At 36.3% G+C, this 26,418-nt stretch overlaps 1 long non-coding RNA gene across 1 annotated transcript in view; it reads right to left on the bottom strand.

The window, feature by feature from the left end:
• LOC141577075 (uncharacterized) overlaps positions 1 to 25,579 on the bottom strand; it is a 34,983-nt gene extending 9,404 nt beyond the window's left edge. The window contains exons 1-2 of the long non-coding RNA XR_012505613.1: positions 25,453 to 25,579; positions 22,641 to 22,764 (exon numbers count right to left, since the gene is read on the bottom strand). This is a non-coding gene — a long non-coding RNA (uncharacterized LOC141577075). The remainder of the gene's footprint in view (positions 1 to 22,640; positions 22,765 to 25,452) is intronic.
• Positions 25,580 to 26,418: the final 839 nt, after the last annotated feature.

Raw genomic sequence — 26,418 nt, 5'->3', positions numbered from 1 at the left:
CCAGATGAAATCTGAAATCCCAATAACTTTTTGTCCTAATTTTATAGTTGGAGAAACCAGCCCAGTTAAGACGTTCCTTTTGCCCAGTATGGGGAGAAGCACAAGAGCAGTACTATATTGAAATTTTCAAACAGCCAAACATCCTCACCTCTCAACATCCTCCCACCTCTCCCCCCAACCACCATCCACACCTATTAAGGAGCTTCACATACTAGAGTTTCCGCTCTATTGCTGTCAACTCCTGATTGCTCTAATATTCCTTGAACTTCTTTTTTTTAAGCCTGTAGTTAAAACCTACAGCACTAATTTGAAATACTCTAATTATTGTACCATCAGCTACTAGCTTCCCAAGTTTATTCTAAGTTCTTCGATGACAATCTCTGTACTGTCCAGTTTTCTGATTGGTTACTTGATGGCATAATGAAATGGTATTTCTTCAGAATGAAAGAGATGCATTCGTAATGAGCAAACATGTTCTAAAAATGGTTATTAGCATCTCTGTTAGTCATTGCATGCCCTGTGAGGAAACAGTAGAAAAACTCAGAAGACGAAGTCCTTTCCATTTAGTAACTAAAAGTAACAGGGGAACACCCATAGAAACGGCAGTGTTTTATTTTTGTTTTAATAACAGGAAGTAGATAAAGAGGATGAAATGGCCAGATTGGGAAAAATTGTACTTGAAGCAGAAAATATAATAGTCAATATGTAATATGAGATGGTAATTTGAGTGACAGGTTTCTTGTAACAATGCAAACACAAGGAAAAGGACAAATGATACTCTTTTATATGTATGTCATTGCTAATAGATAATTCCTCTTCATTGTGTATGTTTTTGATAAAGTTTTAGGGTAGGCATTTTTTTTAAGCAGAGCTACTAAAATCACTTATAACAATGTACTACTCCATGAAAAGTAAGAGATTCTTATTACCCCTAAATTTGCTTTTGCACACATGACCTTGCATACAGATCAGAAGAGTTCCAAAGTGGTAGCTACTTACAGGAGCATTACTACAGCTGTCCATGCCATTCTCACTGAGTATACTCAAGCTGCCTGTCATTGGTAAAGGTATTTCAAGAACAGCTTATACATTTCCTCAAGACATTTCATTTATTAGCAGTGACACTGGGGTCAAGATAAGGTAAAAATTTATATCTGAGAATCGAGAGTCTTACTCACATTTTTGATTCACTCAACATATATTTATTAAATATCCAGTATATATTATATTCCCATATAATTAAATGCAAGTTGCTCACATTAGTAAGGTTCTTATTTGCACCCCACAGAGACTAATTTAGGCTTATTCAAGAGAAAAGGAAATTATTGCAACTTTAATATGTAGATCACAGACTTGCTGGGAGTACTGCACAACCTGGCTCAGAAGCGAGGGAAACCATACAGCCAGAGCTACAGCCCAAACATGCCATTGACTCAGTGCAGTGAGAACACCAAGACCACTACCACTGGGCACAGTTCTCTAGAGCTTGTTCCATTCGTGCCAGTGACAAGATGCTGCACGCCACAGCTTGCTCCACCGGTACCACCATCCTGGGAAATGGGGGTTGACGACTTTGCCAGCACCACCAAAACAGTTCTCTCCTGTCCAGGATTATTTGTGTCATTTGCTCCAGAAGTAAAATTAAGGGAGACGTATCTGATTAGCTGAGCCCTATCAAAATGAGTATCTGGCATTTGGAAGCTTCTATCTTTGGAAATAAGCAGTGTGCTAAAACTATCAGTCATTGGAATGATCTATTTTTCTATCATTTCTATCAAATGATAATCCTGATGCTGTTAATAGCAATTCAAAGCATAACTGTATTTGATTGGCAAAACATTTAGACATACTGTCCCTAGTAAGACCATAGCAAGCGTTTAGATAATCGTTGGTTAAACATAGTCCTCCCTACTTTTTTCTCTTCATTGAGGTAATACCACCTTAGTGGATGGAATGACTCTGTAAATATAGATTAAGTACATAGTTCAGTAATTAAATACCACAGTCAGTAACGTCTGAGACTATATTTCAGTCTGATGCGCATAAGGAGAGCCTGAGGAACAAATATCACAAGACTGACTCGTCATTAAGATGGATCTATTAAATCATGCTTTTTGAAAATATCCCCTTTCCATTTCTGACTGAAGGAACTGTTCTATAAACTAGTTTTTTGAAAAACAGGATGACAATCAGTATTTGGAAAATGTGGTGTATAAAAAAAAATTGCCTCTGGACTTGAACAGACTTTGGATTTTTCTTTCTTTCCCAGCAGTTCTTGCTAGTTCTTCAGCCACTTCACCAGTGAAAATCAAGTCACCTGTCTTGGAGCTGATGCTATTCCCAGCACTTTCTTCTCTGCTCAGATTGTTCTCTCATTTCCCGGCAGCCAGACATCACTTCCCCCTGTCTACTATTATCAAGATTATTTAATATCAACTCTATTAATGGAAATTCTCACTCATGGGAAAGATCTTTTCTCATACTCCAGACTATTTTTTATTAATTTAATATAAATGTTAATATCACTTCACAAACTTTTCCTGTTTAATGTCAATTAAGAAGTCACTGGTTTGCTTCTCAACACAGCACTTAATGTCAGTTATTTCAATCAGCCTTTCATTTGAAAACAGGATTTTTTAAGTGAAACCAATTTTAATATGTCTTTAAATTTTCTCAGTAATGAGTTGAGCAGATTATAAAAGACAGTTCTTTCAACTCTTTATTATTTTAAGGAACTGGAAATGGCTACTGGAGTTTTCTAACTGATCAAAACTGTACATCAAAAAATTAACACAAAATTATTAACACTTACTCAGGTGGCCCTTTAATGGATAAATCATATTACCACATTTCTACCAAATATCATTTTGGCTATTGCCTTAGTCCTCCTGTTGTTAGAGTTATTTCCAAGTCTTTATGCTTGACAAGATTGTAGCCATCATACACAACTTGGTTTTATGAGAAAGATCAAGAAGGATGTTCTGTCTTTAATCATTTAAGCTATCAAGGAACATGTCAATTTGCATCAAGTCTAGGAACAAATTACACTTGTCTCACCAGTCGATGAGATAGTGGGGAGAGATACCATCCCTAAATCATGGCAAATATATGAAAATCAGAATTTAAATAATGTGGAGTATTACCGTACAAAGAATAAAATATTTACTCTCAGCTAATTTGACCACTGATTAACATAAAAATTAATATTAGTAATTATTTTAAGGTTAATAGTATAATAAAATTAGGTCTTTTGATTCTTTACAGTGGTATTTCACATAGAATATAAAGATCACTCCTTTGTCATGCACTGAATTCTTAATCCAATTCTTTTAACCCAATGATATACACCAAATTTTATGTTGTATAATATTTGCTTTTTTTATTTGGTTATTATGTATAGCTTAAAAATTAAATCTTGTTAAAATCACTTTTCATTGGGCATTACATTCAATCTTGGCTCATAAAGAGCTGTTAGGTGGTCAGGTAGCCTCAGAAATTACACATGATGTTTACTTCTCTTGCATTCAAGTTTTAGCCTACAGTATTCCTACTCTTCATCAGTATTTTGTTTGTTTGTTTCTTTGTTTGAAAAGACCAGTTTCTCAAGACTATAAGCAAATTTCATGTAACATAGTATTATTTAAAAATGACAGAAATCTCTAATTTTAGTGAAAGAGTCTTAACAAATGTCAAAATATTGACAACTGTAGATATCAAGGCATTCATTATGGAAATCTTACCCATTTAATGTCCTTCAAATAACCACAATATATCCTTCCTGGTTTAAAAAAAAAAAAGGGTATTGTCAAAAGTTAAACACCAAAGAACATTTTCAATTTAACAGTTAATGGTCCTTTGAAAAACTGAGTTCTTAGACAACAGAAACATCAGTGATTGCTGCGGTCTGTCTCCCATGACTACTTTGATTTCTCAACTATCTGAGAGGGAAAAGTGAAAATACAGGGGAAAAAAAAAGAAGAGCTAAAATGATATTTTGGCCTATCAAAGTTTTTTCTTTTTCAATCTTTATGCCCCTTTATGGCACTGATATAACTTATACCTGATTATCAAGGTAGAAGGAAAAGTGTGAAGATGTGGATCCTAGATTCAATTGTTTAACTTTTGTGGGACTCAATTTCAGTTTTTGCAGAATGGAAAAAATATATGCTAATGTAAAATTTTAAAGCTGAGAAGTTCAAATGAAGCAATATGAGATTGTGATTTTAATACTAAGAACTGCACATATATGGAATATCAGATGGTGCCAAAGTCTTAGACAAGATATGAAATTACAGTCACCCCTTCGTATCTGTGGATTCTACATTCATGGATTTAACCAACTGTGGATTCAAAATACTTGGGAAAAAAATTCCAGAAAGTTCCAAAAGGCAAAATTTGAATTTACCTTCCTTGGGCAACTTTTTACATGACATTTAAATTGTATTAGGTATTATAAGTAATCTAGAGATGATTTAAAGTACGCATGGGTTATTTGGAATGCTGTGCTGTTGTGCATAAGGGACTTGAGTATCCTCAGGGATCCTGGAACCAATCTCCCATGAATACCGAGGGATGACTGTATAAACCTGTACAAATTTACAACATAAATGTCCAAGGACCCCTACAATATTTTATATGTGAAAAAAAGCACATTGTATTGATATAGCATCAATTATTGCACCCATTCAGCACAACATACTTATTATAAAAATATTATACTCCTTCAAGTTTAAAGTGCCCAAAGTCATCACACTTTTTTTTGGTAATTCATTATGCAATTTAGGAATAGAATTAGATTAGGAAGCAGGTAACTAAATCACGTTTCAGTTTGCTTCTAATTTTCTGGTTTGGCCTTGTACACTTTGCTTCATCTTCTGGCACACTGCCTCCCCATCTGTAAAATAAGCGATTGAATCACATAATTTCTAAAATCCTTTTCAGTGCCATAATTTGAAAATTCTATATGACTTTCATTGAATTTCATAGATAGTTGTATATTTAGTTCATGATTGTGGTTTTCTTTGATGTTCTGTCACTTATTATCTAACCTAGGAATTGGGTTGAAAAGGGTAAAATAGGTGACAGCCTGTGTATCAGTGATTTTCCTTCAAAATGTTTCTGCAGGTTTTTTCTCAGTGAAAACGTAAACAGTTCCAGTGCTCAGATAATGAGAATGTTTTAGTTGTAAGTGTACTCAGAGTACTCAAAGATAGCTTTTCACTGATGACTGTGTCATGTCCAAAGACTAATTTTTTAAATTTATTTTTAATTCTTATCTTTAATTGAAGTGTAGTCAGTTTACAATATTCATTTCAGGTGTATTAGCAAAACAGTTCAGTTATACATATACATACATATGTATTTTTTTCATATTCTTTTCCACTATAAGAAATTGAGTATCATTCCCTGTACTATACAGTAGGTCCTTGTTGTTTATTTTATATATAGTAATGTGTATCTGTTAATTCCAGACTCTTAATCTGTCCCTCCCTCACCCTTAGCCCAGAGATTAATTTGACTATTAATTCTGTCTCCCTGTGTAGCATGAAACAGTTGAGGCAAACACAGTTAGATCCCCTTCTCTGTGACTAGGACTTAGGGGCTTGTAAGCCAAAGAGAGGTCAGTCTCTAATGTGATACAGCAGCTTTGGATGACAAAATTGCAAGTCATGGCCATTCCCTGGTAGAAGAAACTGGAGTCAACAGGAAGCTTCAGGGGGTTCGGTGGGGAGAAGCACAATAAAAAGTTTGAGTTCTAGTCAGACTGCGGCAGTCGTGGTTGACATGCTTAGTCATTGCTTAGTTCCCAGGGGAACCATTAGTCCTGTATCTGCTCCAATATTTCTTTCCTGAAGTGAAGAATTCCACAACCTAGATGGTGTTATTCCTTAAAGACAGAGATGGAACTTTAGAGATTCCATCCCAAATGTTGCCATTTCTTTATTGTCCTTTCTATTGCACACCAGTAGCAAGGCCTTTGTTCTTACTTGTTTCTGAGATTAAAAAATCATTATGGTGGTCAGTGTACTCTGGTAACTAAGGAGAACCAGTAAAGCCTTCATGTAAATTACCAGAAGCCATTTCCCAGTAATTATAAAATAGACTAGGATGCTTCCATTTATATTTTCAATATAGTTTAGCATCATTAGTTGGCATTCTCATAATTTCATGAGGTCATTTAGAGCAGATAACAAGAAAGTTATGAACTCTTGTCATCTCTTTCTCAATAATAACTTGCAGAGAACATAGAGGAAGAATTATTTTGGTTAGATGACCCAAGTTAATAAAGCAGTTAAAATTAGATAGAAAAACTTCTTAAAATTCTGTTGGGATACTATCTGGATTAACTAATCTTCCTACTGATAATTTTTTAATAACATTTATAATCATCTAGAAGGATATCTGTTATTAAAGTGTCAAATTCTCTTGATTCATGCATTATAAGCTAGGTCACATAAAGAGGTCTAATTTCTGCTGGATCCAGACAATATACAGAAAATAACTCTTAGTAAATAACGCATAACTTAAAGAATATTTAGGTGCAGGAATCTAGTCAAGAAAAATAAGCAGTATGGAAGATCCAGGAAGAGGAAAAACTAGTGTACAAAAGCTTACAGAAGTGCAAAGAGACAGGAGAAGCATTTAAGGTACTACTGAAACAAGAGGAAGTGAGAATGATTTGGAAATCCTAGGCCTGCTACCCATTACATTTATCACTCCTTCCCTAACATCATGGCTTACCACAGTTGTTAGAAAATAAATTAAACTTATACAGGCATTAGACAGATCTTGGGTCTTGATCTTGACTCTGGCATTTGGTAGTAGTGTGATTATTGGATTAAGTCCCTAAAGATTGTTGAATCTCAGTTTTCTCATCTCTAACATGGACGTTATACTATCTTATCCTAGACACTGCTGTGAACATGTCTAAGCAGAAACCTTGACATAACAGTAGGCACACAGCTACTCAGTAAGTGATGGTTTCCCTTTGCCTCTTTGATTCCAATTCTCTTTCCGCATCACCTGTTAAAGCAATGGTTAAGGGTTATCTGTTAAACAATAAGATTTCCATTTAGGTTTTGGTTTATTACATAATAACATATGAATACATTACCATTGTAATAATAACTAAAAATTCAAAAGTTCATGGAGTAAAATGTCTTCCTACTCCATCTCTCAGCATCCAAAACAGTCATCACCCCAGGAGTAATCTTATTTAGCATTTTTAAATGTAGTCTTCTACCTTTTCCTGGGCATAGATATAAAGATATATCTTTTATATAGGTATAAAATACATAAATTAGGTGTTTCACACACATGGAATTTTACTACATAATTTAACCTGCAACTTGCTTTTTTACTTTAACAAAAGTTTGAAGATCTTTAAAAGGTAGTGAATATAGACCTATAGCCCAGTAGTCTGGATTCTGAATGTTCCCACAATTCATTTAATAGTTACCCTGTTAATAAATACTTATTCCCAGTGTTTCATAGTTACAAATGAACAGCACTGCACTACGTACTTGTGTACCCCTCTGTGCTCATGGTTGAGCATAGCCTTAGAATAGATATTTAGGAATAGAAATACTGCAAGACTGAAATATCCACTGTAAATTCTTACAGGTAATACCTTCAGACTATCAGACATGTTTAATCTCCACGCTGCCATGTCATTTCTCTTCACGTTCCATTGGTCTATGCCAGTCACCTAGCCAACCATGATAAGGGATTGGGAAAACACTCTTTTTACAGGAAAATTAGTGGACGCTTGGCAATAACAGTAGAATTTGTCACAGATAGCAAGCCTCAGAATGACTCTTGAACTTCAAAAACACAAGAAAAAGTCTTGATATCTGCATTTAAAAAGAGAAGACAGTAGGGTAGTAGGAAGAAATTAAGTAAGCTCCCTAACAACACTCAGTGCCAGCAGTCATAAGAGAATATTTCTATGGGAAAGAATACATGCCTCTAGAATTACAGCCAGTCAAGGGTATTGTCCAGATTTTTGGCAAGCAGGCATCATTTTGTCCCTTTGTCCACCCCCACCCCCTCACCCCGTCACTGTATTGCAAGGTGACAGGCGAATACCATTTTCTCCAATGCCAGTTGGCAGAGTTCCAGATGGGATTCTGCCAGTGAGAGGAACTTGAACAAGATTCAGAAGACAGACAAGATGAAGAAGCCATCATAGCTTGGTGCTGGTAGCAAGCAAACGTGGGTTTTGGCACATAGCAGTTTCTAGGCATCCCCCTGCAGAGCACTCATTTGGGTGCTATTGGCCACTGAGGTCATTGTGATGGCTTCCTGAGGTTTTTGTCCTTCCTGATTTCCTGAATATCATTTTTCCTGATTTGCACTGCTCCAGCCCTTTCAACTGTCTAGGAAACCCCTAACTCCCTCCATCAAATAGCACTCTATTTGAAACACCTGGACTTACTCTCCGTCCCTGATAGACCTTGACTGAATACATATAAAATAGACATTCCAATGGATACCAAAAAAAATTGAAAAAATAAAGAACTTAAGAATAATGAAATGGATATATAGAAGTAGAGAAATATGGAATCCAGATTTTAAAAACTATGGTGATATGATTATAGCATACACTGTAATGTTATAAACCTTGGCATTGCAGTATTCAGAACTACTAAAATCCAGGAGGTAAGGAAGGAAGAATGATAGGGAAATTTTAATGTGCTAATGTCCAAATGTCAACATCTTTCATAGCAGGTCAGGATAAATATTGTCTGAAGTTTAAGAATTTGACTTTTAAAATGAACTCTAATCTCTTTAGATTTTTGACACTCTTTTTCCTTGAATCATGTACTTGTGTTTCAGGAATTAATTCATGTTTATTTTTCACTTTTCAGTTAAATTTTTTTCATGCTTTTAGAATTAATATATAGTTTTCATAAATCTTGATTGCTCTATTTATATATCCTTTTATCTATATATATCATTGCTCATCAAATTACTTCATTGTAATATCTGGGTGGTGGTTTTTGGTTATTTAAAATTTTTATTTTATATAAAATTATGTTTCATGTTTAATAATGTCATTAATAAAATCATTATTCCTTTTGTATAAAAACCAAAAATAATAATTATCTTTAGCCCTTTATTATCACCCCTGCGAAGTATAGTATGTATTGCTTTAGATTTGTCAACAATCTTTTTTTTTTTAATAATCCTGGGAGTAATGTTACTGACTTCTATAAAATTGATTGGTTGCATTTGGGTTTGAACTATTTATTTATGTAATGCAATATATTTAACTAAGTGACTCCAGAGAATTTATGGGGAAAAAATGACCTTAAAAATGAAAGTTAAATGAATAACAGAGCATACCAGTGCAAGAGAAAGGGCTCTTCCTAATTATCAACTATGAGTTGGTTATAGGAATTAACTTATTATTAAACAGTTTTTATTGTAATCAGTTCACAAATGCTGATAGAGTTTAAAATAAAGCTAATAAAAACTTTAAATAATTATTTTAGTGAAAATAAATAGTACTACACCCAGTGATCTGGGAAAAGATTATGTGTAGCTCTAAGGAAGAAAAGATTATTTAATCTTAGACTATTGCCATACCTACCCCAGTCTAGCATCTTTAAATGAAATAAACACATCTTTGTCTAAGCAACTGTAAATTCTGAAATCAAAGCATATGTAAAATAGTACTCTCTTGTGTGTTTTTTCCATGACATTTATCCTGGTATATCTTGTCAGTAAACATTTATAAGGTATAGTGAATCATTGACATACATTAATCTCCCAGGGTATATTAATGGGAGTCGCAATGATGAATATATACCACACTTTTGATTGCTGACTCAATCCTATGAGAAAACTGGACAAAATTAAGTTCTGAATACAGATGATACAGTGTATCAGGAAGAGTCTGCAGATCTACCACTCCCCAAAACCCTTTCCAAAGAAAATAGATGGAGAAGATTCTTTGTTTTGTTCCATGTAACTCTGCTTCCCCAATCATTACTGATAGATCAGACATGGGGGCCTGCCTGTGACATTGTTTAGCACCAGAACTCTGCTGATTGGGGAAAAATCGAAATTAGAGATTGATTTATTCAATATTTCATTGATTTTTGAGATCCTGCTAAGTGCCAAATGCTCTTCAGGGAGCTGGTAACTAACACAGCGCTTAGCCCAATTAGAGACAGGCTCAACCCTCATGAATCTTACACTTTAGTAAGAGAAATAGGTGAGCTACAAATATGTCAAAATGTGTCCTTGTCACGGAAGATTATAGGGAGGACATAGTCATAGTGAAAGGGAGGACTGGTGGAATGTTACTTCTTAGAGAAAGTGACATTTGAGTTGATACCTGAAGGAGTAGAAGTAGTTAAGCAGGTGAAATCACAGGGGTATAGGTAATAGTCAAAGGCAAAAGCATTGCTGAATGAAAACACATAATGGACAAAATAGCAGAAAATGAGAGAGACCAGGAATGATATTCATGAAGCCACAATATTCAATGACCAGGAAGATTTGGGATCTGAAAAATGAGTCTACAAAGGAGTAGCCAAAGATGTAGATGGAAACCCATGAAGATGATTAAAATAATCATCACCTTTATTTTGAGAATGGATAGTGTTTGGAAGGGTTAGAGGCCAAAATACATAGAGAAGCAAACAATCTCCCAGGCTGGAAAACTATGCACAAGTTACAAAGAGGAGAGGCATAAAGAGAAGTTTTATTGGAAATGTCTGAATCAGACAGAGATAGAGTCACCCAAAGATCAAGGCAACAAATGTTGGCTGCTGAGGCCAATGGCATTACACAATCACTGAAGATAAAATATATTTTAAACAATATCCTATTTTCTGAACAGCATTGTAATCTCAGGGCACCTGGATATGTAACAGTTGAAATTATTTCTTGTCTTTCTTACTTTCCTGTGTATCCTTACTGTAAATACCTTTCAGCTGAGGTGACTCAAGCATATCTATTTTCTAGCAACATGAAAGGTCCAAACTAGCTTATCTACAAAGTGTAGGCTTAACAGAATCAAGTGCTAGCTCATCGTGGTACAGAACTACAGGAAATTGTTCTTGCTCTTAAGTCTATGATGTACTTGAGAAACAAAAGCTAATTACAAAAACTATGAAAGAACCTTTAAGAGTGTGACTTTAAAGTGAAACAAACTCTAGGAGTAATAGATTATATCAGATTGCCTTAAAGTATGGTCAAAAAATGGGCCACGCTTCAAATACGGATTAGATAATTCAGAGGTGGAAAGGGGAGGCACATAGAGAGGGACTTAGCTTAGCTTGTGGCACTTATGATAGGATGGTACAACATTAGTCCCTAAAATTCTGCTCATTAAAATACTCCATTTACGAGATTTCTGGTCAAGATGGCAGAGTGGTAGGACCACAAGCTTACCTCTCCTCATGACTACAGCAAAACTGCAACTGAATGCTAAACAATCATCAAAAAAAGACTGGGACCTAGCAAAAAAGATCTTCTGCAACTGGAAACATGAAGAGGGAACCACAGCAGGATGGTAGGAGGGGCGTGCTCACGATATAATTGGGCCCCATGCCCCTCGGGTGGGTGACCCACAAGCTGAAGATTTGTTAAGTCGCAGAGGCCCTCCCACAAGAGTGAGAGCTCTAAGCACCACATCAGGCTCCCCAGCTCTGGTCCCAGCATTGGGAAGAGAAGGAGACCCCATGACATCTGGTTTTGAAGGCCAAGGGGTGCTTGGCTCTGGGGGCCTCATAGGAATGGGGAAAACAGAGACTCCATTTGTTTGAGAAGTGTACATGGAAAGTCACGTGCACCAGGTTCAAGGGCAGAGGCAGTGATTTCATAGGAACCTGGGCCAGACCTGCCTGCTGGATTTGGAGAGTTTCCTGAGGTCATGGGGGATGGCTGCAGCTCACTAAGGGGACATAAAAGCTGGTGGCAGACATTCTGGGGGTGTTAATCTATGTGAGCTTTCCTGGAGGCTGATAGATTGATTGGATCATTAGCACCAAGACCTAGCCCCACCCAACAGCCTGTAGGGAAGCCTCAGGCCAAACAACCTACAGGGTGGGAACACAGGCACACCCATCATCAGACTTCCTAAGCCTCAAAGGCCTCTAGACACAGCCCTTACCACCAGAGGTCCAGGACCAAGCTTCACCCAGCAGTGGGCAGGCACTGGTTTCTCCTGCCAGGAAACCTGCATAAGCCTCTAGTCCAGACTCATCCACCAGAGGCAGATAGTAGAAATAAGAAAACAATAATCCCAAAGTGTGTGGAAGAAATCTACAAACACATAGAAAGATAGATGATATAAGGCAGCAAAGGAATATCTCCCAGGCCAAGGCACAAGATAAAATCTCAGAAGAAGAAATTGGTGATGAGGAGGTAGGCAATTTATCTGAGAGAGTTTAAAGTAATGATGGCCAAGATGTTCAGAGAACTCAAGAGGAGTATAGATGCACAGAGCAAAGTTTTTAGCAAACAGTTGGAAAATATAAAGAATACTCAGAATTGAAGAAGAAAATCATGAAATGAATAACACACTAGAAGGAACCAAGGATAGACTAAATGAGGCAGAAGAATGGAACAGTAAGCTAGAAAACAGATTACTGGAAATCACTACTTCAGAACAGGAAAAAGAAAAAAAGAATGAAAAGAAATGAGGATAGTTTAAGAGAACCCTAGGACAACATGAAGAACACTAATATTCACATTATAGGAATCCCAGAAAGAGAAGAGAGAGAGGAAAGGACTTGAGAAAATTTTTGGAGAGATGACCACTGAAAACTTCCCTAACTTGGGAAAGGGAACAGTCATCCAAGTCCGGGTAGCACAGAGAGTTCCACACAGGTCAGTCCAGAGAGGAACACACCAAGGCACATAGTCCTCAAATTGACAACAATTAAGGATAAAGAGAAAATATTAAAATTACATAACAAGGGAACTCTCATAAGGTTATCAGCTAATTTTTCAGCAGAAACTCTACAGGCCAGAAGGAAGTGGCATGATATATTTAAAGCAATGCAAGGGGAAAACTTACAACCAAGAATACTTTATCCAGCAAGGCTCTCGTTCAGGCTTGATGGAGAAATCAAAAGCTTCACAGATTAACAAAAGCTAAAAGATTTCAGCACCACCAAACCAGCTTTACAACAAATGTTAAAGGATCTTCTCTAGTCATCAAACCATAAGAAAAGAGAAAAGAAAAAAAAAAAAAGAGGAAAAAATAAAAACAAGAGACTTACAAAAGATTACTTTGGCTGTTTGGGATCTTTTGTGGTTCCTTATAAATTCTGGAATTGTTTGTTCTAGTTCTGTGAGGAATGTTGCAAGTATTTTGATGGGGGTTGCATTGGATCTGTGGGTTGCTTTGGGTAGTGTGGCCATTTTGATAGTGTTGATTCTTCCAGTCCAAGAAGTCTTTCCATTTCTTTGTGTCATTTCAGTTTTCAGAGTATAGGTAACCTCCTTGGCTAAGTATATTTCTAGGTATTTTGTTGTTTTTGATGTAATGGAAATGTCTCTGCGAGTTATAAAATTCTGGTTTTTGAAGTGGGAAAAAAAAGTGAATGAAGGGCCGCAAATTTCCTTTTTTATGGGTGAGTTGTATTCCATATATATATATATATATATATATATATACACACACACACACACACACACACACACACATATATACACACATACACACACACATATGTATATATATACACACATATACAGCATCTTCATTATTCAACTATTGATGTGCACTTAGTATGCTTCCATATTTTGGCAATTATAAATGTTGCCATTAATCGCAGGGTATATGTATCTTTTTGAATTAATTCTTATTTTGTGGTTGGCTTTATTCCTTTGATAACTATGTAAGTTTAAAAAGCTAAAGCTCTAAACATTCTTAGAAACAATGAACAGTACATATATGTAAATTTAAAAATATATGCGCAGTAAAAAAAGATCTATCAAGCCATTAAAGACATGGAATAAACTTAAAAGACACATTAGTAAGTGAAAGAAGACAGTTTGAAAAGGCTACAAACAGTACAATTCCAACGAAATGACATTCTGGAAAAGGCACAGCTACAGAAACAATAAAAAGATCGTGGTTTCCAGGGGCTTGGGGAGAGGGAGGGAGGGAGGAATGAATAGATGGAGCCCAAGGGATTTTTAGAGCAATGAAATTGCTCTGTATGACACTATAGTGGTGGCTACATGTCATTATGCATTTGTCAAAACCAACAGAATGAGAATCAAGAGTGAACCCTAATGCAAACTATGGACTTTTGTTGATAATAATGTGCCCATGTTGTTTCATCGATTGTACCAAATATGCCACACTGATGTGGGATGTTGAGGGTAGGGGGGTTATATATATGTGGATGGGGAGGCCTTTATGTGAACTCTGCATTTTCTGCTCAATTCTGTTGTGAACCTGAAACTGCTCTAAATCTATTAAAAATTTTTAAAAAGACCCAATATTGTAGATTAGTATGAAGGAGAATAGTGAAAAGAGCACTTGGGGCTCTTTAAAATGGGTCAAATATAAAGATTTTAAAGGACAAAAAAATACTCCATTTACAGCTTTGAACTGTGTCAATAATCTCATAAAGATACCATGAAACAAAACTTATGCAGCAGGAATACCATGAGAAAACTACCTTCTTCATGTCGTCAGGGTTATGAGTTCAGTCGGAACCAACACTACAGGAAGATAAATGATCTGAAATATTCACATACTTTTTTATGTTGATGATTTTTAAATTTATTTTTATTGAAGTACAGTTGATTTACAATTTGTGTTTCAGGGGTACAGCATAGTGATTCAGGTTATTACAAGATGTTGAACAAAGTTCCCTGTGCTATATAGTAGGTCCTTGTTGTTTATGTGTTTTATATATAGCAATGTGTTTATTGTTAATCCTGGACTCCTAATTTATGCCTCCTCCCACCACCCTTCTTCCTTTTGGTATATGTAGTTTGTTTTTCTGTCTATGAGTCTATATGCAGTTTGTAAAGAAGTTCATTTGTATCATTTTTTTAGATTCCACATATAAGTGGGTAAATGATATCATAGTATTTGTCTTTCTCTGTCTGATGTACTTTACTTAATAATCTCTGGATCCATCTTTGTTGCTGCAAATGGCATTATTTTCATTCTTTTTTATGGCTGAGTAATATTCTGTTGTATATATAGACCACATTTTCTTTATCCATTCATCTTTTAGCTTGTTTCTATATTTGCTATTGTAGATAGAGCTGCTATGAACGTGGTGGTGCAGGTATCTTTTTGAATTAGAGTTTTCTGCAAATATATGCCCAGGAGTTTATTCCTGGATTTTCTATCCAGTTGCATTGATCTGTGTGTCTGTTTTTTGTGCCAGTACCATATGTTTTGATTATTGTAGCTTTGTAGTATACTCTGAAGTCAGGGAGTATGATTCCTCCTGCTCTATCCTTCTTTCTCAAGATTGTTTTGGCTATTTAGGGTCTTTTGTGTTTTTATACAAATTTTAAATTTTTTTGTTCCAGTTCTGTGAAAAAAAGGCCTTTGGTAATTTGATAGGAGTTGCATTGCATCTGTATATTGCCTTGGGTAGTACTGTCATTTTAACAATATTCATTCTTGAAGTCCAAGAGCACTGTATATCTTTCTATCTGTTTCATCTTCAGTTTCTCTCATCAGTGTTACATAGTTTTTGGAGTACAGGTCTTCTGCCTCCCTGGGTAAGTTTATTCCTAGGTGTTTTATTCTTTTTGATGCGATGGGAAATGGGATTGTTTCCTTAATTTCTTTTTCAGATATTTCATTGTTAGTGTATAGAAATGCAACAGATTTCTCTATATTAATTTTGTATTCTGCAACTTTACCAAATTCATTGAAAACTCTAGCAGTTTTCTGGTAGCATCTTTAAGATTTTCTGTGTATAGTATTATGTTATCTGCAAACAGTGACAGTTGTACTTCTTTTCCAATTTGGATTCCTTTTATTTCCTTTTCTTCTCAGATTGCCGTGGCTAGGACTTTCAAAACTATGTTCAATGAAAGTGGCAAGAGTGGGCATCCTTGTCCTGTTCCTGATCTTAAACGAAATATTTTCAGTTTTTCACCATTGAGTATAATGTTATCTGTGAGTTTGTCACATATGGCTTTTATTATGTTGAAGTATAGTCCCTCAATACCCACTTTCTGGAGAGTTTTTATCATAACTAGGTGTTGAGTTTTATCAAAAGCTTTTTTTGCATCTATGGAGATGATCATGTGGTTTTTATTCTTCAACTTGTTAATGTGGTATATCACACTGATTACCTTGTAGATACTGAAAAATCGTTGCATCCTTGGGATAAACGCCACTCAATCATGGTGTATGATTCTTTTAATGTTTGTTGGATTTGATTTGCTTGTATTTTGTGGAGGATTCTTGCATCTATATTCATAAGTGATATTGGCCTGTAATTTTCTTTCTTGTGATATCTTTGTCTGGTTTTGGTATCAGGGTGATGGTGACCTCATAGAATGAGTTCAGAAGTGTTCCTTCCTCTGCAATTCTTTGAAATAGTTCCAGAAGGATAGGCATTAACTCTTCTCTAAATGTTTGATAGAATTCACCTGTGAAGCCACCTGGTCTTGAGCTTTTGTTTCTTGGAATTTTTTTTTAACATTGTTTTATTGAGTTATAGTCATTTTACAATGTTGTGTTAAATTCCAGTGTAGAACACAATTTTTCAGTTATACATGAACATACATATATTCATTGTCACGTTTTTTTCAGTGTGAGCTACCACAAGATCTTACATATATTTCCCTCTGCCGTACAGTATAATCTTGTTTATCTATTCTGCATATGCCTGTCAGTATCTACAAATTTTGAAATCCCAGTCTGTCTCTTCCCACCCTCCTCCCCCTTGGCAAACACAAGTTTGTATTCTATGTCTATGGGTCTGTTTCTGTTTTGTATTTATGTGGGGGGTTTTTGTTTGTTTGTTTAGATTACACATATGAGTGATCTCTTGATATTTTTCTTTCTCTTTCTGGCTTACTTCACTTAGAATGACATTCTCCAAGGACATCCATGTTGCTGCAAATGGCATTATGTTGTCATTTTTATGGCTAAATAGTATTCCATTGTGTACATATACCACCTCTTCTTTATCCAGTCATCTTTTGATGGACATTTAGGCTGTGTCCATGTCTTGGCTATTGTAAATAATGCTGCTATGAACATTGGGGTGCAGGTGTCATCCTGAAGTAGGGTTCATTCTGGATAGATGCCCAGTAGTGGGATTCCTGGGTCCTATGGTAAGTCTATTCCCAGTCTTTTGAGGAATCTCCATACTGTTTTCCACAGTGGCTGCACCAAACTGCATTCGCACCAGCACTGTAGGAGGGTTCCCTTTTCTCCACAGCCTCTCCAGCATTTGTCATTTGTGGACTTTTGAATGATGACCAATCTGGCTGGTTTTGATTTGCATTTCTCTGATAATTAGTGATATTGAGCATTTTTTCATGTGCCTATTGATCATTTGTATGTCTTCCTTGAAGAATTGCTTGTTTAGGTCTTCTGCCCATTTTTGGATTGGGTTGTTTGTTTTTTTCTTATTATGTCCAATGAGCTACTTATGTATTCTGGAGATCAAGCCTTTGCTGGTTTCATCTTTTGCAAAAATTTTCTCCCATTCTGTAGGTTGTCATTTTGTTTTACTTATGTTTTCCTTTGCTGTGCAGAAGCTTATAAGTCTAATTAGGTCCCATTTGTTTATTCTTACTTTTATTACTATTGCTTGGGTAGACTGCCCTAGGAGAACATTTTTGAGATGTATGTCAGATAATGTTTTGCCTATATTTTCTTCTAGGAGGCTTATTGTATCCTGTCTAATGTTTAAGTCTTTGATCCATTTTGAGTTTAGTTTTGTGTATGGTGTAAGGGAGTGTTCTAGCTTCATTGCTTTACATGCTGCCGTCCAGTTTTTCCAACACCATTTGCTGAAGAGGCTGTCTTTATTCCATTGTATATTCTTGCCTCCTTTGTCGAAGATTAGGTGACCCAAAGTTTGTGGGTTCATTTCTGGCCTGTCAATTCTGTGCCATTGGTCCATATGTCTGTTTTTGTACCAGTACCATGCTGTCTTGATGACTGTAGCTCTGTAGTATCGTCTGAAGTCTGGGAAAGTTATTCCTCAAGCCTCTTTCTTTTTCTTCAGTAATGCTTTGGCAATTCTAGGTCATATACAATATAAATTGTATTATGATCTGTTCCAGTTCTGTGAAATATGTCCTGGGTAATTTGATAGGGATTGCATTAAATCTGTAGATTGCCTTGGGCAGTATGGCCATTTTAACAATATTGATACTTCCAATCCAGGAGCATGGGATATCTTTCCATTTTTTTTAAGTCTTCTTTAGTTAGATTTATTCCTAAGTATTTTATTACTTTGGTTGCTATTTTGAAGGGGATTGTTTCTTTACTTTCTTTTTCTGTTGAGTCATCGTTAGTGCAAAGAAATGCAACTGATTTTTGTACATTTATCTTATAACCTGCTACCTTGCTGAATTCTTTGATTAGTTCTAGTAGTTTTTGTGTGGACCTTTTAGGGTTTTTTATATGTAGTGTCATGTCGTCGGCATATAGTGACACTTTCACCTCTTTTCCAATTTGGATCCCTTTTATTTTTCTCTCTTGCCTGATTGCTATGGCTAGGACTTCTAAGACTATGTTGAATAGGAGTGGTGATAGTGGGCAGGCTTGCATTGTCCCAGATTTTAGTGGGAAGCTTTTGAGTTTTTCACTGTTGAGTACTATGCTGGCTGTAGGTTTGTCATATATAGCTTTTATAATGTTGAGATATGTTCCCTCTATACCCACTGTGGTGAGAGTTTTTATCATAAATGGGTATTGAATTTTATCAAATGCTTTTTCTGCATCTATTGAGATGACCATGTGGTTTTTGTCCTTTCTCTTGTTGATGTGACGTATTACATTGATTGATTTGTGTATGTTGAAGCAGCCTTGTGTCCCTGGGATGAACTCTACTTGATCATGATGTATCATCTTTTTTATGTGCTAGGATTCTATTTGCTAATATTTTGTTAAGGATTCTTGGAAAGTTTTTAATTACTAATTCAGTTTTAGTGCTGGTAATTGTTCTGTTCATACTTTTTGATTCCTTCCCTTTTCAATCTTGGGATATTGTGCCTTTCTAAGAATTTGTCCATTTCTTCTAGATTGCCCATTTTATTTGTGTATAGTTGCTTATAGTAGCCTCTTATGATCCTTTGTATGTCTGTGGTATTGATTGTAAATTCTCCTTCTTCATTTCTGATTTTATTGATGTGGCCCACCCCCCTTTTTTCATGAAGAGTCTGGCTAAAGGTTTATCAATGTTGTTTATCTTTTCAGAGAATCAGCTTTTAGTTTCATTTATCTTTTCTGTTGTTTTTTAGGCTCTATTTCATTTATTTCTGCTCTAATCTTAATGATTTCTCTCTTTCTACTAACTTTGGGCTTTGTTCTTTTTTCTCTAGCTGCTTTAAGTGTAAGGTTATGTTGTTTGAGATTTTTCTTGTTTCCTGGGGTAAGCTTGTATCTGTGTAAACTTCCCTCTTACAAGTGCTTTTGCTGCATCCTGTAGGTTTTGGATCATTGTGTTTTCATTTTGATTTGTCTCTAAGTATTTCTTTTAATTTCTTCTTTGATTTATTCATTGATCCATTGGTTGTTTAATAGCATATTGTTTAGCCTCCACCTGTGTGTGTTTTTTGCATTTTTTTCCTGCAGTTGATTCCTAATATCATAGCATTGTGGTTGGAAAAGATGCTAGATATGACATCAGTTTTCTTACATTTACTGAAGCTTGCTTTGTGGCCCAGTATGTAATCTATCTGGAAAATGTTCCATGTGCACTTGAGAAGAGTGTGTATCCTTCCGCTTTCAGATAGAATGCTCTGTCAATATCAGTTAAGTCCATCTGGTCTAATATGTCATTAAAGGCCTGTGTTTCCTTATTGATTTTCTGTCTGGATGATCTTTCCATTGATGTAAGTGGGGTTCACATATGTTGTTAATGATTTTAAGATCAACCCTATCTATTTTTGTTAGTTGAAAATGACTTTTATCAGCTGAGGGGAGTGCTGAACTTTTGTTGCTTTTGATGTATTCATATTTCTCCTTTTTAAAGTTACTATTACCCCTGATATTGGATATATATTTAGACTTTCAAGCACAGACAATCATACTGTCAGCTAGCGAGGGATCTTTGAAGTCATCTAGTCCTACCTCTAACCCATTTCTCTCTATGTAAAAGTATAAGTTTGTAAGATCTAAGGGATTTGTGATCTACACAGTGAAACTTACTAATAGATTTTGGTGCTTATTTTATACATATGTGGGCCATTATTTCCTCTTTCTCATACATCATCAGTGTTTCCCTTTCTTCTACATCATTTTTGTCAATATACTGTACTGTACTGTACTGTAATATAATATACCCCATCTTAAGAATATCCCTGCCCAGACCCCTTTCCAGTTACTTCCCTGGTTTTCTTCTCATTTTGACAGTAAAACTCCTATAAGACATAGGACCTTGCTGGCTTCTTTCCTCTCATTCTGTTTTGAATTTCCTCCCATAAGGCTTTAGTCCTCATTACTGCACTGATCTCTTATCAAGATCACTATTGACTTTCATAGAGCCAAATCCAATGGTCATTTTTTTTTATCTATTCTTACTTTCTGTATCAGCAGCAGTCACATAATCCAAAATTTGTCTGCTTCTCATCTCTTCTGTTGCCAGCACCACAGTCCAAGCCACAATCATTTCGTCTAGATGATTGTAATAGTCCCCTGTTCTTTCTGCTACCAACCCTGTCCCCTGAATCATTCCACACTCAGCATAGTCATGCTCTGAAAACCTTTGTCAGATCATGATACGCCTCTGTCCACAGTGCTCAGAGTACTCACAGTGTCCTTCCAGGTGCTACACGATCTACCCAGCGTATACCCATAGATCATCTCATAGAGCACCCCACCTTTCTGTCCTCATGCCCTACCACTTTTCCCTAACCAGACACATTGACTCCTCTGCTTTTCTGAGAACTCACCCCAGGACCTTTGTGCTTGTTGTTTTCTCTGTTTGCAATGCGCTTCCCCAGCATATTCACAGGGCCTACCCCTTCACTCCCTTCAGATCTCTGCTCAGATGGCCCCTTACTTATGAGACCTTTCCTGAGCCCCTTGTACAAAACAGTGCCCTCCCCCACCCCACTCCCAATTTTCTCCATAAAAGTAACCCTCATCAGGCATACAGAGAGTTATCTGTTTCTTTATTTGACTTTTCCCACTGGAATATAAGCTCCATGAGGATATGGACTTTGCTGTGTTAACTCCTATATCCGCATGGCCTAGAACTATACCTGGCACATAGGAGGTACCTGATGTATATTTATTGAGTGAATGAGTTGATGAATTTGATAGCTAAACATACAAGATAAACTATCTATCTCCTCCTCCACCTATGCTGTGGTTTGCTGGTGAGTTAGGATAAGCTACCCTCAGTCCTTCTCAGGTGTTTCTCTATGATGCCTTCTACTCCTCAGTTGAGAGGTTTTTGCAGCAAATTATTGTGGAACCCTTCTTATTTTGTAAACTGGACTTTTCTACGTCCTAATCATGCTGGTGGTTATTTCTATCCCACTAAAGGGCACAAAGCGCAATGTATTTTGCAGTATTTATCAACAAAGTGCATTTAAGTGAGTTAGGTCACAGTGGGAAAAGAAGAATGTGTGTGTGTGTGCATGTGCGTGTGTGCAAGTGTTATGTGTTTAATGTTTTTATCAGAAAATTTGTTTTATCTTTGACCTTAACTAACCTTCCTTAATATCTGAGGCAATTCTTCTGTTTAGTAAAACTAATTTATATCAAATGTGCTTTTCTATGTTGTGTTTGTTAAACAAGAAGTTGTACAACAATGGTCTCTTCACATGCTGCACTTCTCTCAAATGAGCAGAAAAGGTATTACCACACTATCAAAGAAAGAGAGTATGAAGTATTATAAACTTGAAATATAATTTTGAGAAGTATAAAGACAGTGCATCTCATTAGGCCTATTTTTTAAAGTAAGAATATAGGACATCCATATCCCACACTGAGTTCAGCATCACAGAACTAGGCTGATTGGAGTTCAACCCATTTACAGTTTATAATGAAATGCAATTGTGGCTTTTCTTTTAATTTTCAACTGGCAAGTAGTAATCTTACCATTGACATCAGTGGAGAAAAAAAAAACCAGTATCTTCACTTGGCAAGAAGCATTTATGGCTGTATATAATGCAGATAAGTTTGTTTGAGAATGTAGACAGCTTCCTAGACAATCACTAGAGATAGAACCTTAATTTAACCCCAAGCCTGAAGCATTTCCTCTGGGATGTGGATGACTGATAACATAGTGGAGGGCAGACAAAGTATAGATTTATTGAAAAATGGACGTTGCAAGCAGGGGGTGTTAAATTTCTTCCTCTAAATCATTGTTTAAAACGACAAGCTTAGATTCCTGCTTCAGGGTGAAAACCATAAGTGCTGGAAGAGAGAAATTTTTTAAATCACAGGTAGTTGACATTTTCGACATTTCATTTCAAAAGATAAGCGATGTACTTACCTCTAGCTCATCTTGCAATAAGATGGCATGACTGCAGTTGCTTGTAATATCCTCTACACAGGATACCTCAGTGATTCCTAATTTAAAGAAAATGAGTCCTTTACTGACAGCTTAATAATCTTTCCTGTGGGAACAACAGAAAAAAAAATCTGTTCATGGCACTAATGAGCATCATATAATAAGCAGATTCTTTAAATGGTGAAGTAAATAGATCTGTATTAACAAAGATTATGTATTATGTGTTTCTATAGCACAGTCTTCAAGAATAACCCTTTAACAAAGTGAATAAATAAACCATAATGGGTTTCTTGCCCTTTCCTAAGCAAAATATTAAGAAGTTCTGCAAGGGCAGAGGTTAAGTAACTCCTTTATTTACTAATAATGAAGTTAATTGTGTGAAACCTAATTCTACCAGGTTGGGAAAAGAATTTTGCTTTTAACTAACACTTGGCCCTCACAGCAATTTTTAAAACATATTATAATTCTTCAAATAAAGCTTACCCTTATCTTCTCCTATAGTTATAACTAATTCACAATTGCAAGCAAAACACTGGCTATATTCCACTTAAAATGGCCAGCTAAGAACAGTAAATAACTATTCTTTATGGGGGCTGCTCAGAGTAGTGGTTTCAATATCCATTAATAGTAAATATTCCTTATTATCCCTTTCATCGAGTTGAACAAACCAAGTGGCAGAGTTCTATGGCTAATTATAAAATAGCCTACATTATAGAAGAATTAAAAACAGCAAATGAATCGTCTGGAGAGCTGCCATGGTTTTCCTAACATTCCACACACACTACACGTGAATTTTAATATATAATTTTAATTACACAGTTCTTCCCAGAGCACTCGCCTCATCACTTAGGCAGCATGTGCATGTGTTTCTTTTACCTTGATTACAAAGTCAAACCATTTTAGCTGAAATTAAAAATATCTGTGTATTTATAGAGAAAACAGAGGGCTGTGTTTTGATAGGGCCTCTGGAGGAGGAGGGAACGACGTAACCCTGTAAGGAGAGGAAGGCTGCCTGGTCTCCGTATCAGACACTGGCTAACGGAATCCTAAGAGAGTATGTTACATGAGCCAGTGGGCCGAGGCAACCTTTAACATGCAGGAAACTGGAGTTAATTAAACCGTTACCAGGATCCTATCTGTCATCCTCGCTGTGTGCTCTCTCCCAAGTCCCCATTTACATTTTCAAATTGAAAAAAAAAAAAAAGATGTTCTCAGGACTGTTGATAAACCATGTTTACTGTCTCTATTGATTTGCTACTTTTGCATAACCTTTATGTTTTAATTATCTTATAGTATTTCTTGAAAGCTCTTGTGTAGCAGTCACGATCTGATTAGACTTTACTGGCAATTACTAGACACTCAGAGTACACCTTTTAATGGATTAATCTGCTTCGGAGTTATTAGATGGCTGCAGGAGTGAAACTGCTAAGAGAAAATAATGTTACGTTCTACAAGGGCTAGTTTCAAACCACAGTTGTGCTTGCTGTGGAGGAGACAGCCTCGGATTATTTTCCTGCTTTATTCAATGGAAGGCCTAAGAGGGGGTTATTTTGTAGTTAGTATGTCAGAAAAAGCATACACTAGATGGCTGTCTATGGATAATTAAGACAATAGATTTAACACCTGGTGAGCTTGCATTCTGTGCAAGACCTGAGGCCAGACCTTTTTCTAATATATTTTTATTGAATGAAATCTTAATATAACTTCAATGAAAATTGCACAGTATGTGCTTATTCATTTTACTAACATTGAGTGCTTACAAGGTTTCAGGCTCTGTACTAAGAATTAATTACATGGACCATCTCATGATCATTGGGTCATAATAGCCCATTTTACACAAGAAGAAACAGAGGCAGAGAAGTTCAGGAATTTGCCTTACATCGCACAGCCTCCAAATGGATTTGTAACTTAGGGTGTCTGATTCCACAACTCTCTAGCTTAACCACTGGGTGATACCCAATGGGCTGTATTTCAGTAGTGGAGCCTGCAGGTCACTAAAAGAAGAATGATCAGGCCATGTTATGCTTTTAACATTTTAATATCCAAATACTGGCCCAGAGCTTTAATTTGAAAACCCAACTGTGACTATTACCGAGTCGAAACTCGTTCTGCTCACTGCATAACAGGCCAAAAAATCAGGAGATGAAGTGTTGGGGCAAGGAATAACAACTTTATTCGGAAACTCTGCAGACCAAGAAGATGGGGAACTCATGTCCTAGAGAATTATCTTCCCCAAGTCAGAATTCAGGCTCCTTTTATACTGAAAAGGGGAGAGGGTGTGGTTGGCTGTTGCAGACTTCTTAGTGTCAGAATCCTTTGTTCTTGCAGCTGTCCATGTGGGTCAGATCATGGTGTCTCTGTAAACCTCCAACAAGACAAATGTTATTCTCTGTCCTGTAATTTTATCTCTATATGAATGGGAAAGTGTTATATCCTTAAAGGTCAGAGCCTTGAGAATGGGCTGTCCTGTGTATTTTAGGCTCTAGGCAACACTCTTTTACAAAAGGTGCAGAACCAGCATGACTCAGCACAGAGTTAGAGCCAAAGGAGCAGATCTAATGTGGAGTCAGATTTGTTCTTCCCTATCACATGAGAGCTGTTTGTAAAATTCAAGTTTATAATATTAATATTAAATATTATAATACTAAATTATATTATAAAAAGTAATATTAATTATAATTAAAAGATTTGAGTTTATGTGTACATATGCTATTTCAAAGAGCTCTGACCATTATAAATGGACTTCCACCAGGAGCTAGAACAAGGAAAACAGGAAAAGAATCAAATTACTTACCTGCTGCTTGCTCTTCTAAAGCCAAAAAATATGATCCCAAATTTGCAGTTTCAGGGGGAGGGTATAGCTCAAGTGGTAGAGTGCATGCTTAGCATGCATGAGGTGTCCTGGGTTCAATCCCCTGTACCTCTTCATAAATAAATAAATAAATAAATAAATAAAGAAAGAAAGAAAGAAAGAAAGAAAGAAAGTAAGTAAGTAAGTAAGTAAGTAAGTAAGTAAGTAAGTAAATCCGAATTTGCTGTTTCAGCACTATTTAGCCTTAAAGATGAATGTTAACTTCAAGAAACATACGTGCTTGTTCTCACAATGTCTGTTGTTGTTAAAAGGAACCTGGTAACATTTTCCCTCAGCACTCCAGAGGCAATCCCGAGTTCCAGTTCCATTCATTTATTTGAGTTGTGAATGTGGGGGAAAGGAAACCCGTAATCTTTCCAGCACAAGTCAGGGAGTCAGAGCCACTAAAGTTCTGGTCCCATGTAGGATCAGACACCTCAAGCTCAGTAAGTGATATAAGCTGCTGATCACCCGCTCTCCCATCCATCCGTCCTTCCGTGTTATATTTAGTAAGCAAAGCAGGAAAGCATGGGATATCAGAGCACAGATTCTGAAGCCAGGCTTCCTTCACTCTCAGAGGTTCTGCCTCAACTAGCTATATGACCTTGGGCCAGTCAGCCACTCTGAGCTTGGTTTCTCCATCTGTAAACTGGGGTTAATATATATTGAAGTTAACTTATGGTGAGGGTTAGGTGAATTGCCATAGGTAAAGAACTCAGAAGAGTGGCCCATACACAGTGAACAAACTACTAGTAGAACACTGTCCTGGGGCACTGTGCTAGGGCCTTCGATAACATTCCATCCATATGGTAGTGTAACTTTGATCTACTTAGTGATTTGCTGAAAAACTAACAAACAATGATCAGAGCGAGATACAATCCTTGCTCTCACACTGTCACATCCTTTTAA

Source organism: Camelus bactrianus, chromosome 3 (genome assembly GCF_048773025.1).
Source record: "Camelus bactrianus isolate YW-2024 breed Bactrian camel chromosome 3, ASM4877302v1, whole genome shotgun sequence".
NCBI lineage: Eukaryota > Metazoa > Chordata > Mammalia > Artiodactyla > Camelidae > Camelus > Camelus bactrianus.
The sequence above is the reverse complement of the archived record's forward strand: the minus strand, read 5'-3'. Positions and strand labels throughout refer to the sequence as shown.